We start from the raw sequence: 14,304 nt of genomic DNA on the forward strand, positions 1-14,304 counted from the left end.
ATTGATGTCACTTGTTAAATCCACTTCAAATCAGTGCAGATGATGGAGAGGAGACGGGTCAAATAAGTATTTTGAAGCCTTGAGACATAGATTGTGTATGTATGCCATTCAGAGGGTGAATGGGCAAGACAAAAGGTTAAGTGCCTTTGAACAGGTTATGGTAGTAGGTGCCAGGCGCACCGGTTTGAGTGTGTCAAGAACTGCAACGCTGCTGAGTTTTTCACCATCCAAAGGAAACCCAACCAACTTGACACAACTGTGGGAATCATTGGAGTCAACATGGGCCAACATCCCTATGCTTTCAACACCTTGTAGAGTCCATGCCCTGATGAATTGAGGCTGTTCTAAGGGCAAAGGGGGGTGTAACTCAATAATAGGAAGGAGCTCTTAATGTTTTGTACACTCAGTGTACATTTTATGTCACACTCTCAAACGTTTACATTTTGCATGAGCTAATAGCTAATTCATTTGTTTTCAAAACAACATTAAATGTGTTTCTTGTTTTGATTCACTCATGCACATGTAAAGAAAACTTGTCAACTGTAATATTATCTTTACATTTAACCACCCGATCTGAGTAATAAAAACACTGAAGCTTTGTTGTTTGAACTTTCTTCCCCTCTCTCTCCATCTCCTGGAAGCGGAAAACAGAACCAGCCATTTAGGAGCTCTGTGCACACACACACACACCTCCTCTCAGAGCTTGCTGATCCCCACAGAGAGACAAGAGGAGACAGATAATCGGCAGAATGGACAGCACAGTGTGTGTGTGTGTGTGTGTGTGTGTGTGTGTGTGTGTGTATACAAGGACAGCCAACAGAGACACTGTGATAATAGAATACAAGGCAGAGAGAGAAAGAGGCCTGGATAGGAACATCCAGGGAACATCTGGCCCAATAGAACCAGAACCAGGCAGAGACTGTTCTCTGTGATAACAGCCTACTAGCAGCAGGCTTAAAACGGAGCCTCTGGAGAGAGATCTGGGCCCATATCCACAAAGCGTCTCGGGAGTGCTGATCTAGGATCTGTCCATACAATCTTTTTCTTCATATTCCAAAAGTAAAAACTGATGCTAGATCAGCACTCCTACTCTGAGATACTTTGCGGATACATGCAGGCTTCCTTTGAGATGGAGATAGCTAGTCACATCTTCAGGCTAATGTTGCTTTTGCTGCTTTGTAAGGCATATTTGTTATGTTTATGAATGCTCTATAAAGCCTTTATATCATATCAGGTTGTTAATTTAAATGTGTTGTAATGCTTCTATCTAACCATTCTGAAGTCAAATGTTTTCCCCTCAGTCTTGATATAATCGTAACCCTGGGACTAAGGACCCTGGGACTTAACACCTCCCTCTGCAACTGAATCCTGGACTTCAGGACAGGCTGCCCACAGGTGGTAAGGTTTGGTAACAACACATCTGCTAGGCTGATCCTCAACACGGGGGCCCCTCAGGGGGACGTCCTTAGTCCCCTCAGGTACTCCCTGTTTACACACGACAGTGTGGCCAAGCACAACTCCAACATCATCATTAAGCTTGCTGACGACACAACGGTGGTAGGCTGATTACCGACAACGATGAGACAGCCTATAGGGAGGAGGTCAGAGACCTGGCAGTGTGGTGCCCGGGCAACAACCTCTCCCTTAACGTGATCAAGACAAAGGAGATGATCGTGGACTGAGCACACTGGGTAGCCATACTCAAATGGCTACCCAGACTATTTGCATTGACCCCGCCCTTTTTTTTAAACAGTGCTGTAACTCGTTGTTTTTTTATCTATACATAGTCACTTTACCCCTACCTGGATGTACATATGATCTCAATTACCTCAACTAACCTGTACCCCCACACATTGACTCTGTAGTGAGGTGCGTACTGGCGGCAGAGAAGTCAGGACAGGCTGATTTCAGAATGCAGCTCCTTTCCTCAGCATGCAAGGCGAAGCTGGCCAGACTCAAACACTTCCACATGTCACTACAGATATTCTCATTGGCAGTTCAGGGACACACTCCACAGACAACGTGCACTACAAGTCAATGAGGCCAGTCAGCTCAGAGGCCTGCAGGTGGTTGGAGCCAGGGCTGAACAGAATATAACATTACTCAGCTGGGAGTCAGTCAGGAGAGGACACTCTGGGATGGGGGAATGTGGGATGTTAATAGGCAGGGGTACATGGTTTTAACTGTCATCAGGTCTGTGCTGTAACCTTCATGGAATATGGTTTATTCTTTCTTGAATTCTCTATGAGAACAGGAGTGTGAGGCCTGAGGGACAGAGCCCGAACAGACAGACAGACAGTAGCTTGGTCAGTGTTCATAGTTTAACACACCCATGTGAGGGATGTCCCAGACTTCCAGAACAGGCAGACAGACATACAGCAGATAGCAGGAACCTATCCTGTGACATCAGTGACTGCAACCCAAATGAAACCCTATTCCCCATATAGTGCACTACTATTAACCATGGCCAATTGAGCTCTGGTCAAAAGTAATGCACTATATAGGGAATAGGGTGCCATTTGGGATGCCCCCTCTCTATACAGAGCAGGACTATTACTTCCATAGAGACTCTGTATTCTGTTTAAAGCAGGAGGTATCGAGGCCTCCTGTGTCTTCAGCTGAACATAGACAGCCTGAGAAGAGGTTACAATTTATACAAGACAAGAAGCTAGTCTAAACAGGACTAAGTCTGTGATAATTAAAATGCTGAGGTTTTTAGATAGGACACACAACGTCCCCCAGCTCTCATGGATGGTTATGAAGCCTCAGTTTGTGTCCCAAATGGTGGATGGGCCATGGTCAAAAGTACTGCACGATATGGGGTTCTGGTGAAACGTTCTTGTCCATTTGGGACGCATCCTCTGTTGACCGGAGATGTTAACAATGTCTACAATATGACAAGACATTGTTCTCTGATGAGACATACTTCCTATTGTCATTGGTAACACCGAGCTGGCAGCAGGTATGTGTGGCTAGGCTAGCCACTCTCAGTGTGCGACGGAAATGCCTCAGAGCAAGCCAAGGACGTGTCAATGCAGTCTGATGTTTCTGCAGAGAAGCCTCTAATCCTCTGAGCCATCCTAATATGGTTTGGTCCTCCTCTGGTGCTCTGGGGATGAGAGAGAGAGACCGTGCTGAACTGAACCTTTAATGCAGTGTTTCCCAACTCCAGTCCTCCAGTACCACCAACAGCACACATTTTTGTTGTGGCCCCAGACAAGCACACCTGATTCAACTTGCCAACTAATCATCAAGCACTCAATGAGTTGAATGAGATGAGTTGGTCTCGAGGACTGGAGTTGGGGAAATGTGCTTAAATTAACCTAATGAAAACTTATTTCCAGGCCTATTTACTGCCTGTTCTCTGCTGCTACTCTACCCAATCTCCAGTCTAAGACGTGTTGTTACTCCAAGGTCAACAGAGGTCAGAGCATCAGAGAGCACATCCCAAATGACACCCTGTTACTTATATAGTGCACTACTTTTGACCAGGGCCCATAGTGCTATGGTCAAAAGTAATGCACTACATAGGGAATAGGGTGTCATTTGGGATGCATATAGAGCACCAGGCCAGCTGGCTTCCTGCCACCAGAAACACAGCTCTCTGGGGAGCAGTGGGAGAAACACAACCTGGGTTGAGTTATTCACCTGCACTGCAGCTGCCACTACCACAAAGCCCTAGCACACACACACACACACACACACACACACACACACACACACACACACACACACACACACACACACACGCACACGCACACACGCACACGCACACGCACACACGCACACACCATTTCTTCATTGCACTTATTTAGATCTAGAAATAAAGGTGCTATCTAGAACCTAAAAGGGTTTTTCGGCTGTCCCCATAGGAGAACCATTGTTGGTTCCAGGTAGAATCCTTTTGGTTTCCAAGTAGAACCGTTTTGGGTTTAATATAGATCCCTTTCCACAGAGGGTTCTACATGGAACCCAAAATGCTTCTACCTGGAGCCAAAAAGGGTTTTTACCTGGAACCAAAAAGGGTTCTCCTATGGGGACAGCCAAAGAACCCTTTCGGAACCATTGTTTTGAAGAGTGCAGAGATGATGCAGAGCGCAGACCTTCTTCACTGAGCCCAGAAGTAGGAAACTATCATCGTAATGCACAGAATTGGGGCAGACATATTCAAGCCTCTCCAAAGATGGAGGGATTTTCTGTCAGAAGCCTGTCAGAAGCCTGGAAATGTGCCATGTGCTTTTCAGCGCTGCAACAATAACCCCAAAAATTAGATAATCTCCATATGGAAAACGGATTGTCTAGATGAGAGAAAACATTGGACCCAAATACGTTTTCTCATTTCTGTCCCAACTGGCAGAGAATGAAACATGCTCCTAACACTGAAGGACTATGGCACTGTTACAGCCACTATGCTATAAGAGGCCTGCAGCATTCACGATAAGAAATATTATAGAGTCACATTCAGATGCAGGATCTTAATTTGAGCCAGTTTGCTACAGCAGGGAAATAATCCTGCAGCAACAGGAAATGGGAATTATTATGTGTAATATGATAAATTTACATTTTTGTAAGGGTTGATACATTTTTTGTTAGGGCAAATCAAGTCTTATATTTCAAAGTGGAAATACAAACTTTATACACTACAAGTTTGCATTTCCTTCTGTGCAGGACAATTCTCAGCAACAAAAGATTAATCAGCTTAAGATCCTACACCTGTAGCCTTGTTTCTCTTTTGTATAATACAACAGTATAAATCCTTGTTATTTCTCTCTATACTGGTTGAGTAAGTGTCCCAAATGGAACCCTATTCCCTATTGGCCCTGGTCAAAAATAGTGTGTATAGGGAATAGAGTGCCATTTGGGATGGATCCTATGCCTTGCAGCTCAAAACAGAACAATAGGCAATAAGGGGATAAATAACCACAGGGCTGCCAAGCTGAAATCCTACATTTAAACTATGGGAATGGAACATGTTCAATTGTCCATTACTCTCTCATGAATATATGTATGAGCCACATATCTTAGTTAGAGGCAAACTGGAATTAAATGACACTGCAATCAGCAGTTTCATAACACAGACTTGTCTTATTAACAGTGTTAACAGTGTGGAAACAAAACACAAAGCGGATTTGAGTTCTTTAGAAAAACATTATGTTGTCATCCAGAGTCACATTATTTTCAAGCTATAGAGCCCCAAAGTGGAGTGTCATAATACCCATAAAACCTAGCGGTCAAACAGGGAAATGGTTCAAATCATTTTCAACCCTTATTTTAGGAGATTTTAGAAACACTTCAAATAAGGGCTGTGTTTTGTGTAGGCTTATCGTGGCGTGACATTTGATAAACTTGCACAAGACAGTTCAAAGTATTGGCCATTTAAAGATATGTAGCTACTTTATTCGATGCTACATTTAGCTAACATTAGATAGCTAATCCAGAGATTCTTACCTTTGACTCGATTTGGCAGTCTTGTCTAGATCATCATGGTATTTGTAGTTCTTTCTGATAGCCACATTCGCAGCTAATTAGCGTTTCATTTTGGGGGGTAAATAAATCCAATCAAATTGTATTTGTCACATGCGCCGAATACAACAGGTGTAGTAGACCTTACAGTGAAATGCTTACTTACAAGCCCATAACCAACAATGCAGTTAAGAAAATGCCAAAAACAAAGTAAGAGATTAAAGAGCAGCAGTACTCATTGAAGAAGAACACGAAAAGACAAACAACATAGCACGGTTGGTTAAGGGCCAATGAGACGGCCGCCCTCCCCTCCGGCGCCATCACTTGTCAAAAGTACAAGCAGAAATATTGATAAAAGTCACCTTGACATAGAGAGATTTACACAGTTATCAAAACGCCACGCCAGGGTATGTCTACATGGAACACAGCCCTTATTTTAAGTGTTTCTAAAAAAAGAAAAACGATTTGAAAAATGAATGGTGGGAAAACGATTGGAACCATTTCCCTGTTTACCGGTAGGATTCATGGGTATTATAACTCATACTGTGGTACTCTATAGCACACAATATTGCATACAGCAGGTTTTTAAAAGGACAAAAGAGTTTGGTCTGCTTCGTGTTTTCATTTTTGACGTGGAAAAAATATTGCGATACTGGTATTGTCACAGCCCTAGATGACTTACATGCCCTGGATGCCTCATTAGCATAAATATGCATATCTATTTCCAGACAGAAGCAGTCGATGATAGTTGAGATGGAGGGAGATGACACCAGACAGAAGGGTGAGAAGGTAAGGTGAGAAAAAAGGTGTTTAAAGAGGTAATTAGAGGGATTGATATATCTTAAATAATCCTCCCTACGTGGAAAAATCATTGGATTTGCAAAAAGTCATCAACGTAAGGGGATGTAGTCTTTTTTTTACCCAACATTTAACCTAAATCCAATGACATGTCAAATGTTTTGTTTATTTCACGTTGAATTCACACTAGTTGACAACTCAACCAAATGTAAATCAAAACTAGATAATGAAATGACATCTGTACCCAGTGGGTTGTATTACTTAGTCATCTTCTGGGGTGGAGTAACATAGTGTCTAAGTTATAACCCAAATGTTGAAATGATTGGCTAATGTAAATCTTTTCTTTCTTCCCTGTGGTGGGGGGTTTAAGTTTTTTATTAATGTCCACAGAGAAGTATTATAAAATGTATTGGCAAAATTGGGAAAAACACTGTCTGCATCCCAACTAACACCCTATTTCCAGATATAGACATAGTGCAGCCCACCTCCTCTCTCCTCTTCCTACTACCCACCTCTAGTTTCCTCTTCCTCTCCTTCTGGAAGACAGCAGGCAGCAGCCATATCCTCACCCCCACCTCTCCCCCTTTCCCTTCTCTGCTCTCCTCCTCTCCACTCTTCCTCCTGCAAGACAGAAGCCAGCTGTGCCCCCATCTCGTCCCCCAGAGCCCCATATCCCCTCTCTCCTCCTTTACTCTCCTCCTCTCCTCTGTTTCTCTCCCCCTCCAGCCATCTGTAGCCCTATTTCCTCTCCTCCTCTTCCCCCTCTCCTCTCTTCCTCTCCTCTTCCTACCAGCTTTGCCCCTGGTCCCCATTACCCAGAACAGGAAGGCATGGCCTACAGCCCTCTTATGCTAATGTGGGGAGGCAGTGAGCACATAATGTTCCATCAGGGCCATGCTAATGTAGGCAGCTGCCAAAAAATCCCCCATCAGCAATTCTCCAGGGTTACCACGCATGAACGAGAGAGAGAGAGAGAGAGAGAGAGAGAGAGAGAGAGAGAGAGAGAGAGAGAGAGAGAGAGAGAGAGAGAGAGAGAGAGAGAGAGAGAGAGAGAGAGAGAGAGAGAGAGAGAGAGAGAGAGAGAGATCCATGGCCTTTGCGGTGGCTTGTGGCCCATCTCTTTAACAGCTCCTCTGGGCTTTAGTGGTTTGTTTCCAGCGACATAGATACTTCATCCCAGACACAACAGAACATAGGGACACAACACAGAGAGACAAAACAGAGAGGAGACACAACACTGGGACACAACACTGGGACACAACACTGAGAGGCCAAAGCTGCTGGCTGGCATCTTTCAAATGGCACCCTATTCCTTATATAAAGCACTACTTTCGACTGGGGCCCTGGTAAAAAGCTGTGCACTATGTAAGGAATAGGGTGCAATTTGAGACACATGCACTGACTCCCACAGTAGCAGAGAGGATCTAAACAGTCAATAAAATCAAATGAAATAAAATAACATTTTATTAGTCCCATACACATATTTAGCTAATGTTATTGCGGGGGTAGTGAAATGCTTGTGTTCCTATAGCTCCAACAGTGCTAGTGTAGATTTGTCACTATAACCTGGAGCATGGTATGTAAAGGGACTACATGACATCACTATAGAGAGCAGTTGGAATGAGAAGGCAGATCACTACAGAGGAAGAGGTCTACTACAGAGGAAGAGGTCTACTACAGAGGAAGAGGTCTACTACAGAGGAAGAGGTCTACTACAGAGGAAGAGGTCTACTACAGAGGAAGAGGTCTACTACAGAGGAAGAGGTCTACTACAGAGGAAGAGGTCTACTACAGAGGAAGAGGTCTAAACTAAACAGATGTCAGACTAAGCAGGCTTTGGTAGATTTTTTTTTCACACAAGAAAATACAAAACAATGTGATCAGAGTTTAAAAGGAAAACTAAATGAGCATGTGCAGGAAAGGTAGAAAACCCTGGGAGGCTTGTAAGATACCTCCCCATTTCAAATTATTATGGAAGAAATGTAAATGTAAACAAGTAGTAAATAGATGTAAACAACATGTAAATATATGTAAACAAGATGCAAATAGATGCAAACAAAGGCAGGAGGGTTTCAGCGGAACTGCAGGCAGGTCTACACTAAAGGGAATAGGGTGGCATTTGGGTCACAGTCCTACCCCCAGGTTGGTCTGTTACTTCTGCCCCGTCACTCCGGCTGCATCAACCCAGGATTGATCCCTTCTGCCTGGGACAAACAGGAGGCTGCTCTGGGACAGCACAGATAGACTGTGGTTCCTAATTAAAAGGCTATACTGCTGGCTGCTAGAGCCATTCCTTTATTCCTAGTCAGTAGATTGTACAGGGTTGATGTGTGTTGTGAACAGGCCCAGCAGCCCAAGGGCTCCATTGTAGTGTTTCAACTTCAACCAACCGCGGGAATTTAAAAACAATCAAACACGCTCAGAGGGCCTGCTGGGTTTGGGATTTGTTGTTTAGAGAATGAATATTCCCAATGTGAGTCGAAATGTATTCTGAAAATCAACACTATTTTTTAAGACTCACGTTTCCCCATCCAAGACATGAGCCCATAGTGAGAGAGAGAGAAAATTAGAGAACAAGGGAGAGAGAGAGAGAATGTCTGTCCCAGAGTGCAACAGCAGCAGTATGGCAACATGGCTTTAACCCAGAGAAACTCATCCAGAGATCCAGAGAAACTGGGACAACATGAATTTTAGATGCCTGCCATGAAAAACAAAAAGAAGCATCTGAACTGAGAAGCAGGAGAAGAAGGAGGAGGGAAGTCTCCCAGAAGCCATCACCACTGAGCTGAGCAGAGCTGAACAGAGATCTGATGTTAATGTAGTGGTAAATCAACCCCTACTCTCCTGATTGATACAAAGCTATTCCCTCTAGATCTGATACAACCACACATCTATCTATGATCTATCTATCTACAGACAACCCACCACAGGGCTGTTGTAACAGTAGACGCTTGTTTCAAATATGTCAGCCAGCTTTTGGTCTTTTGAAAAAAAAAATGATCTTGAGGAAAGTAACATCATGAAAGAGACATGCATACTGACACATCTGTTTTCATCCAGAGATGTGGAGCTGTGATGTCTGTTTCTTCACGTCAGACCCTCCTAGCGCTCTCAGCCTGAGTCCCAAATGGCACCCTATTCCCTAGAAGTGGACTATATAGGGTAAAGAGTGCCATTTGAGATGCAATCACACTCACAGTCCGGCCCAGCCAATGGGAAGAAGGGGGATGTTAATACGTGACATAACATTGGCATGTTTACATGTTGTACTCATTATTTTCTGGCAGTGTCATCAGAACCTCCAGACTGTCTACTTCCTGGGTGAAGAGCTAACACAAGCTGAAATATGCCTGTCCATTCCTCAGATACGTTCTGAATGTCCATGTCTTCAGGTAAATGTTTAACTTAATTCTATGAAGCTCAAATTCCACAAGACAACAGGACAGAAGTCTCCCAAGCTGTAACCATGTCTTCATCACCTCAATATGCCTTTTAATGGGAATTGAAAGATCATGGCCCAACTAAGTACATCCAGTAAATGTGGCTGAAGGTTTCAATTTGCCTCAGGCAAAAAACATAAACATCACTAACACGTTTGTTGCGAAAAAATAAACAGCTTTTCTCAGCAAAATATTGATGTGGGGACTAGCAGCATGAAGACCAAACAGGGACTGTGGTGTTCCATTGTGATTAGTTCCAGAACGTTGCTCAATGAAAATTATAAGAGGCTGCACAGTGTTGGTTACCAAGGCTGATTTTGAGCTTAGCCTGGGATCTATCCCAATGGTACCCTATCTAGTGCTCTACTTTTGACCAGAGACCTATGGACCTTGTTCAAAAGTAGTGCACTATATAGGGAATAGGGTTCTATTTGGGACATGGCCCTGGTATTTTCTCTGTAATGTCGGTCAAAGGCTACTAATCCAGACAGGTATGTAGCGCTACAGGGGGCAGGGGGCATTAGAAAGTTTCCTGTACTAAGAAGCATTATGACCCAGAAACATAACAGATACAGACAGACCAGGCCTAATGGCAGCCTATTCCTTATTTAGTGAACACCTAAATATGGGCCCAGGTCAAATGTAGTGCAATATATAGGGAATAGGGTTCTATTTGGGACGTAGCCCAATACATACCGATTTCTGACCATTCAACTCTGCTCCCAGTGTCACGCCCTGATCTGTTTCACCTGTCCTTGTGATTGTCTCCACCCCCTCCAGGTGTGGATTATTTTCCCTGATGTTTTTATCCCTGTGTATCCTGCCTCTCTGTAGCAGTTCATCTTGTATGTTCAAGGCAACCAGAGTGCTTTTCCCATGCGCCTGCTTTTCTATTCTTACTAGTACTCCCAGTTTTGACCTTTGCCTGTTTTTCTGGACTCCATTCCCACCTGCCTGACCATTCTGCCTGCCCTGACCTCGTGCCTGCCTGCCATTCTGCCTGCCCTGACCTCGTGGCTGCCTGCCATTCTGCCTGCCCTGACCTCGAGCCTGCCTGACCATTCTGCCTGCCCTGACCTCGTGCCTGCCTGCCATTCTGCCTGCCCTGACCTCGTGGCTGCCTGCCATTCTGCCTGCCCTGACCTCGAGCCTGCCTGCCATTCTGCCTGCCCTGACCTCGAGCCTGCCTGACCATTCTGCCTGCCCTGACCTCGAGCCTGCCTGACCATTCTGCCTGCCCTGACCTCGTGCCTGCCTGACCATTCTGCCTGCCCTGACCTCGAGCCTGCCTGACCATTCTGCCTGCCCTGACCTCGTGCCTGCCTGCCATTCTGCCTGCCCTGAGCTCGAGCCTGCCTGCCATTCTGCCTGCCCTGACCTCGAGCCTGCCTGACCATTCTGCCTGCCCTGACCTCGAGCCTGCCTGACCATTCTGCCTGCCCTGACCTCGTGCCTGCCTGACCATTCTGCCTGCCCTGACCTCGAGCCTGCCTGACCATTCTGCCTGCCCTGACCTCGTGCCTGCCTGCCATTCTGCCTGCCCTGACCTCGTGCCTGCCTGCCATTCTGCCTGCCCTGACCTCGAGCCTGCCTGACCATTCTGCCTGCCCTGACCTCGAGCCTGCCTGACCATTCTGCCTGCCCTGACCTCGTGCCTGCCTGCCATTCTGCCTGCCCTGACCTCGTGCCTGCCTGCCATTCTGCCTGCCCTGACCTCGAGCCTGCCTGACCTCGAGCCTGCCTGACCATTCTGCCTGCCCTGACATCGAGCCTGCCTGACCATTCTGCCTGCCCTGACCTCGAGCCTGCCTGACCATTCTGCCTGCCCTGACCTCGAGCCTGCCTGACCATTCTGCCTGCCCTGACCTCAAGCCTGCCTGACCATTCTGCCTGCCCTGACCTCGAGCCTGCCTGACCATTCTGCCTGCCCTGACCTCGAGCCTGCCTGACCATTCTGCCTGCCCTGACCTCGAGCCTGCCTGACCATTCTGCCTGCCCTGACCTCGAGCCTGCCTGACCATTCTGCCTGCCCTGACCTCGAGCCTGCCTGACCATTCTGCCTGCCCTGACCTCGAGCCTGCCTGCAATTCTGTACCTATGGAACTCTGAACTGGTTTTGACATTTTGCCTGTCCACGACCATTCTTTTGCCTACCTCTTTTGGACTGTTAATAAACACCTTGGACTCTAACCATCTGCCTCCTGTAACTGTATCTGGGTCTCGCCTTGCGCCCTTATATCCAAACTGTATATACCCACTAAGACTATCAAGCAGCATGACATCCTAAACAGACACGCAAGTACACACACTGCTTTGTCATGTTTAGACAGCAGGATATAAGCCATGTGACAAACAGTAGCCTGAGTTTAGTCACCTCACTATTACTGATTTACATTTAGATTTCAACTTAAATCAAGGAAAATATAAAGATGAGAAATAGTGATCCTTACACTGAGACTGAGTGCTTAGACATGGAATGCACGGGCGGTCCTTATGAATATGGGGCTGTCGTTGTCTGCATCCCAAACAGCACGCTATTCTCTATATAGGGAGCCATTTCAAACACACTTTTATATTACTGCAGCAGCAAGGTCACTGGGGCTGTTCTCCTGGGGCTGTGTAGATGAATAAAGCTGGTACACTAACACAGTTAGGCTACACATCACACTGTTACTGTAGGCCAGCTGTATCATCTATCACACTGTTACTGTTGGCCTACTGCATCATCTAAAACACTGTTACTGTAGGCCTACTGCATCATCACACTGTTACTGTAGAACTACTGCATCATCTAAAACACTGTTACTGTAGGCCAGCTGCATCATCTATCACACTGTTACTGTAGGCCTACTGCATCATCTATCACACTGTTACTGTAGGTCTACTGCATCATCTATCACACTGTTACTGTAGAACTACTGCATCATCTAAAACACTGTTACTGTAGGCCAGCTGCATCATCACACTGTTACTGTAGGCCTACTGCATCATCTATCACACTGTTACTGTAGGTCTACTGCATCATCTATCACACTGTTACTGTAGGTCTACTGCATCATCTATCACACTGTTACTGTAGGCCAGCTGCATCATCTATCACACTGTTACTGTAGGCCAGCTGCATCATCTATCACACTGTTACTGTAGGACTACTGCATCATCTATCACACTGTTACTGTAGGCCAGCTGCATCATCTATCACACTGTTACTGTAGGCCAGCTGCATCATCTATCACACTGTTACTGTAGGCCAGCTGCATCATCTATCACACTGTTACTGTAGGACTACTGCATCATCTAAAACACTGTTACTGTAGGCCAGCTGCATCATCTATCACACTGTTACTGTAGGCCAGCTGCATCATCTATCACACTGTTACTGTAGGTCTACTGCATCATCTATCACACTGTTACTGTAGGCCTACTGCATCATCTATCACACTGTTACTGTAGGCAAGCTGCATCATCTATCACACTGTTACTGTAGGTCTACTGCATCATCTATCACACTGTTACTGTAGGCAAGCTGCATCATCTATCACACTGTTACTGTAGGCAAGCTGCATCATCTATCACACTGTTACTGTAGGCAAGCTGCATCATCTATCACACTGTTACTGTAGGCAAGCTGAATCATCTATCACACTGTTACTGTAGGCCTACTGCATCATCTATCACACTGTTACTGTAGGTCTACTGCATCATGTATCACACTGTTACTGTAGAACTACTGCATCATCTAAAACACTGTTATTGTAGGAGTACTGCAGGATCTATAACACTTACTGCAGGCCTACTGTATCATCAATCACACTGTTACTGTAGGTCTACTGAATCTTCTATCACACTGTTACTGTAGACCTACTGCATCATCTATCACACTTTTACTGTAGGCCTACTGCATCATTTATCACACTGTTACTGTAGGCCAGCTGCATCATATATCACACTGTTACTGTAGGCCAGCTGCATCATCTATCACACTGTTACTGTAGGTCTACTGCATCATCTATCACACTGTTACTGTAGGCAAGCTGCATCATCTATCACACTGTTACTGTAGGCAAGCTGCATCATCTATCACACTGTTACTGTAGGCAAGCTGCATCATCTATCACACTGTTACTGTAGGCAAGCTGAATCATCTATCACACTGTTACTGTAGGCCTACTGCATCATCTATCACACTGTTACTGTAGGTCTACTGCATCATCTATCACACTGTTACTGTAGGCCTACTGCATCATCTATCACACTGTTACTGTAGGCAAGCTGCATCATCTATCACACTGTTACTGTAGGTCTACTGCATCATCTATCACACTGTTACTGTAGGCAAGCTGCATCATCTATCACACTGTTACTGTAGGCAAGCTGCATCATCTATCACACTGTTACTGTAGGCAAGCTGCATCATCTATCACACTGTTACTGTAGGCAAGCTGAATCATCTATCACACTGTTACTGTAGGCCTACTGCATCATCTATCACACTGTTACTGTAGGTCTACTGCATCATCTATCACACTGTTACTGTAGAACTACTGCATCATCTAAAACACTGTTATTGTAGGAGTACTGCAGGATCTATAACACTTACTGC

General features: G+C 45.3%; 1 protein-coding gene and 1 long non-coding RNA gene across 3 annotated transcripts in view; both read right to left on the reverse strand.

Moving 5' to 3' along the window:
• Nucleotides 1–14,304, reverse strand: part of LOC118396847 (neurobeachin-like) — a 372,037-nt gene that overhangs the window by 350,690 nt on the left and 7,043 nt on the right. The gene's annotated exons all lie outside the window — the stretch shown is intronic.
• LOC127908656 (uncharacterized) lies at nt 10,550–11,877 on the reverse strand. Its single transcript, XR_008067894.1, has 5 exons — nt 11,602–11,877; nt 11,182–11,431; nt 11,080–11,147; nt 10,779–10,844; nt 10,550–10,711 (listed from the first exon to the last, which is right to left on the reverse strand). It is a non-coding gene; the product is annotated as an uncharacterized LOC127908656 (long non-coding RNA).

This window comes from Oncorhynchus keta, chromosome 18, assembly GCF_023373465.1.
Source record: "Oncorhynchus keta strain PuntledgeMale-10-30-2019 chromosome 18, Oket_V2, whole genome shotgun sequence".
NCBI classification, from domain to species: Eukaryota; Metazoa; Chordata; class Actinopteri; order Salmoniformes; family Salmonidae; genus Oncorhynchus; species Oncorhynchus keta.